At 42.3% G+C, this 5,501-nt stretch overlaps 1 long non-coding RNA gene across 1 annotated transcript; it reads right to left on the minus strand.

Moving 5' to 3' along the window:
- Positions 1-2,071: 2,071 nt before the first annotated feature.
- LOC143807827 (uncharacterized) lies at positions 2,072-3,792 on the minus strand. The gene is made up of 2 exons (XR_013221809.1): positions 3,446-3,792; positions 2,072-2,783 (listed from the first exon to the last, which is right to left on the minus strand). It is a non-coding gene; the product is annotated as an uncharacterized LOC143807827 (long non-coding RNA).
- Between the last annotated feature and the right edge of the window lie 1,709 nt (positions 3,793-5,501).

Consider the following 5,501-nt stretch of genomic DNA (forward strand, 5'->3'; position numbering starts at 1 on the left):
TGATTGGTGGCAGCATGCTAAGCAATCGGGGTGAGTGGACTGTGTAGGGTGTGGTAGATAAATAAATAAAATTGCAGTTTTATTGTCGACATGTTTCAGAGTCCACTGTCCTTCCTCAGGACTACTATACAAAAATAGTGATTTATGCTCACTTTATAGCCTAAAACAGAGGTTGAGCATTTGATTGAATGAAAGGAGATAAATTAACCCTTGCAGGTGCACCCGTTGTCATGTGTTGAGAAGTGTGTACGTGACAATGGTCATGCTCGGACTTCACTCCATTCATTGTTTATAAGACTGCTGAAAATAGCAGAGCACTGTACTTGGCTGTCCCATAGACAATAAATCTGTGACGCCCCAGTGTCCTGGTCGTCACAGTAACATTGCTTTAATCACGGGGAGAGTGATGTTACATTTGGAAGCGATGAAAGATCTTCTTTATCAGGTAATCACAATGCATACAACATGTTCACACTCCAGGCCTGAAGGGGAGCTCTAAGCCTGGTTTAGGGTGAACTCCCCTATAAATACATTCTGTTCTGGAGGGAAAGGATTCAGAAAGTGGTAGAGAGTGCCAGGAAACAGACTCGAGCAGTCTGAGGCAGAAAAAACGTATAAGGAGCCGTGTAGCCAGAGTCATTACAGCTCCTAAAGAAAGAGACATACAGAAGGAAAGAACATCGTTCAGTGAGCGTGAAGGAGAGCAAAGCACAGGAGAGTGATATCAGGGGAGACCAGGTGTGAATGAACTATTCCCCCTCTGAAGCGCAGATAACTGGTAGCTGGAACACCGAGGTTGTAAGGGACTCTAAGATTTACAGCAGAGACTGGCAGGACAGCTGAACTGCAAGTTACCTGTCTGCCCTAATACCCAGCAGGCACAGTGACACATAGAGCCCTGGTCATGATAGAGACCCTATAAAAAGGCCCGAGTCACCTGTCATACGGGTTTGTGTCCTATCCTATAAGGGGGACAGAGAGAAGAACTGTGAGGACCTTATCTGAAGCCATAGGCAGTAAGGGACTACAACACCACCGTGCTAGAGGAAGACTTTTAACTCCACCTGGTAAAGGGGACTCTGGATTCGCTTCCAAGCCGGTCGGACCCTGCCTGCCCTGGACTGTGGCTGCCTGAAGCCTTCAGTATACCAGGTAAAGAGACTGCAAACCTGTGTCCTCGTTCTTTACTGCACCATTCACCATCTTCCATCTACACACCGGGAGCCCTGGGGATATACCTAATTTGTGGGAAGTTATACCATCTAGCTGCCATAGCATCACCCCAGAGGACCCCTTAAAGCAGCGTCGATCCCCACTGACCGAATACCACAGGTGGCATCACGAACATAAACTTTATTCGATTTCCCCTTTTACATGGGCGCCCAGGGCCACGGACTGGGTCTCCACCGTGACATCCCCCTGTGTACATCGGACCCGGTATCGGGTACCCCACGACCCTGGCGGGCGACTCAAATCTCCTCTCAATTGAGAACAGGATTGCAGAGCCCCAATATTGGGGTTCCAAATCTCCAGTCTTGATATCACTGGTGGTCTCAGCAGTCAGACCACCGGCAATCAGCAATTTATACCTTATTAGGAGGGGCATAGGGCCATGCCACTAGAAGTGTTATTCGGGGGGACGTGTCACTAGGAGTGTTATCAGGAGGGACATGTCACTAGGAGTGTTATTAGGAGGGACGTTTCACTAAGTGTGTTATTAGGAGGGATGTGCCATTAATAGTGGTATTAGGAAGGATTTGCGTCTTAATTAATTTTATTAATTTTGTTCAATTTAGTCTAACTAACTGTAGATGGAAGTTCAATATAAATATGATAAATTAACTCTGCAATAATTTTCTATGAGGATAATAATTCCCACCTTTGCAGATATCTTGCGTATTGCTCTATTTTATACATTATAAATAGAGACATTAGAGTAGCAGACACATAATTACTGCCCTCTTATTTCTGCTTGCCTTCATGTTGTGGCAGCCATGGATCCTAAAAATGAGAACTCTCATATGCAACTACCGGAGTGCTGTATAAAATAAAGACATAAGGAGACCGATCACTGATTTTAAACATATTTTATTAAATACAATCTTTACCTCTACCTAAAGCCAATGATCCAGAAGAAGGCAAAAAACCTGGACACATTCAGCCAATGTGTGTTACAGGGAAAAAATTCCTTCTTGACCCCGAGAAAAGGCGATCAGTTCGAGAACCCTGCACCAAGGCCATACTACAACTAACTAACTGATATATATACAACAATGATATTCAATATGGTGACTCGTTTCTGGATAGCAGATCTTCTTTGTCCTGGTAAGTCGCCTCACCTGTCCTATTCAGATCGGACTCTGGAGCTCATAGCTTGACTATGTTCATCTCCCCTGTAAAAAAACAGAACACTACCCCCCCACACAGAACGCTATCTCCCTACAAACACCACCTCCCTACAAACAGTACCCCTTAATATACAGACATAGGATTGTTGCATCATATCATGACCCTTATACAGTTGGCAAATAAAGTTGCACTCTATAGTGCTAAAGTATGTAAATATGTATGTTCTACTCCTGATACAGTTGGGTAAAACAGCAGACACCTAAACAATATGATGTCATGATGCACTGATTCCAGGATTAGATCCATATAATCAGCATATAATGACATCATAAGACACAAATATCATGTGCAGACATAATAAATGATTAAGAAAAAACAATCGTGTGGCTCTCTTTAGATTCTTCAATCTTCCTTCCAGGATCCAGATTATCTCCCTGTAAGAAAGAAATAATAATATGAAGGGAAGAATTGGCATAAAACCTGTATAAAGCGTCATAAATATATTGTACTTTGTGCCAGATAAACAAGTCCTCTTTTCTCTGCAGTTTTAAGCTTAGACGTAGACACTTAAAAATGGTGTATTAAATTTGATTAAAAAAAATGTTGTAAATGCAGTTATATATAAGTTAAATAAATAGTACAATAAAATGGTAAAATAAATATATAAATAAATACAGAGTAAATAAAGAAAAGTATTTTCCCCCAATGTATGTACACCAACCTCTGTCCCATGTGGGGGAATAATGGTACATTTTTGCCCCAATAATCTTAATTTAAAGTGACAGGACCACCAACAATCTGTGCCAGCCACAGATACAACTTGAAGTGTCACTGACCATAGTAGCGACAGTGGTGTCTCCATCCGAGGTGCGATCTTTGTGCTGAACTCTCTGATGTCCCCATGTTTGCTGCATAGAACTCTGTGTCCAACATTCCGCTGTGTGACCTCACATAGAACCTTCATCACCCAAGTCTAGAGATTCTACCAGCAAGGACTGAAGAAATCCAGAACCTTACAGCCACAATCTGTAGACTTGGAGGGTCCATGTTGGCGCTAAGTTCACTAACTTAAATCCCTGAAAGGTTTCTTATTTACCTGTATCCTCAATCCAGAGGACTGAAATGAGAGTCTGTGTCCTTGATCCTGGATCCTCTGCTCTCCTCATCTTCATCTCTTGGAAAGACAATCTGTGTCCTCGATCCTGAATCCTCCGCCCTCTTTGTCTTCATCTCCTGAAATGAGAGTCTGTGTCCTCGGTCCTGGATCCTCCGCTCTTGTCGTCTTCATCGTCTGAAATGACCCTTTGCCCCCAGAACACCGGTTTTTATAGACCCACAGTCATTGTGACATCATGTTGTGAGGTAACAATGGCCTCCTGTATTTGATGATGCCACATATGACCATGAGTGATATCGCCACAGGTGTTAATTAATATTGATAACAAGTAGTAATAATATGGTAGATCATATTGGTTACCATCAAGGCTGGAGGAGTCGGGCGATTAAGGAAAAGTTCTCAAAAGGAAAATGCATTTAAAACAAGAACAGTGAGTGTTTCTTTGCTAGTGATACATCTAGCAATGTACAAATGACATGTAAGAGTATTAATCATTGTCTATGAAAGAAACCTTTTCCATGGTTTCATATTTTCATACATTTTGTAGGTGCAGGAACTATGGACATTCCAGGTTTTGTGGTACTTCAACTCACAGCATTGTCAGCGTAGAGCACAGGCTAAATATAAAAAAGAATTGTTTTTTATTTATTTTTTCATGACATTCACCGCGCGTTATAAGTGATAAGACAGCTTTATTTTTTATGCCAGCACAATTACAGCGATACCAGATTAATTTAGGATTTTTTAATGTTTTCCTACTTTTGCACACTCAAATCGATTTTTTTTTGTGGTGCATAATATTTGTTTAACATTTTTTAATCATATATTTTGAACTCAGAATAAATAAACATCAGCACTGCAGGAATTGTTTTTGTCTATTATTTATTTTTTCATGCTATCCATTATGTGGTAGAAGGGATATGACAGCTTTAGGCCGGCGTCACACTCGGCGTAGGACAATACGGTCCGTATTTTACGGCGTGACGCCGGCCTTATTTTGGAGGTCAGTATGATTGTGGTGATACCAGATTTATTTAGGTTTTTATATTTTGCCAATTTGAGAAACTTAACCCCTTCACACCGCAGCCCTTTTTCGGTTTTGCGGTTCTGTTTTTCGCTCCCCTTCTTTCCAGAGCCATAACCTTATTATTTTTCTGTCAATATGCATTTTAATGCAGTGTTGCTGCGACCAAAAAAACATAATTCTAGCATTCTGACTTTTCTTTTCGCTATGCTGTTATCCTATCAAATTCATTCTTTTTATGTCTTGATAGATTGGGCGATTCTGTACATGTTTTATTTTGAATGGGGCGAATGAGGGGTGATTTAAAATTTTATATATTTTTAATTTTTTTTTATATTTTTAAAAACATTTTTTTACTTCTTACTTAGGCCAGTCTCACACGTCCAGAAAAATCGGTACCGGAGTTATCCGTGTCCGTGTGTCCGTGTGCTCACGTGGCACATCAGTTTGACACACGTGCGGCAGCCTCCTATGGGAGGTGGAGCCGCATATTCATCACTGTAATGAGTGGTACCACGTGACCGCTCACACAGGACAAGCTGCCGGCACTGAGAGGAAGCATCGCGGGAGCTGGGTGAGTATTTTAATGCCAGCGGGCGGGCGCACAGGGGGTGGGAGGCGGGAGGTGACCAGTAACTTTATTTTAAACACAAACACAATAAAAAAAACTTGATTTTTCATTCCTTTTCTCCAGCAAACGCTGCTGGGGAAAAGGAATGAATGCCGGCTTCAGCACCACAAGCTGGGGGGACAGCGCTTAACTCTAGCACTGTCTCCTGCACGGTCCGTGTGGTCCTCAGTCGGCACACGGACAGAACACGGATGGCACACGGATGGCATCCGTGTGCGGTACGTGTTGACACGCACCCATTGACTTTAATGGGTCCGTGTGATCCGTGCGCTCCCACGAACACTGACATGTCTCCGTGTTTTTCAAACGGACACACGGTCCGTGAAAACACACTGACATGTGCAGAGACACATTTATTTTAATGTGTTTATGTGAGTCAG

The sequence above is a fragment of the Ranitomeya variabilis genome, chromosome 2 (genome assembly GCF_051348905.1).
Source record: "Ranitomeya variabilis isolate aRanVar5 chromosome 2, aRanVar5.hap1, whole genome shotgun sequence".
In the NCBI taxonomy this organism is placed as follows: Eukaryota; Metazoa; Chordata; class Amphibia; order Anura; family Dendrobatidae; genus Ranitomeya; species Ranitomeya variabilis.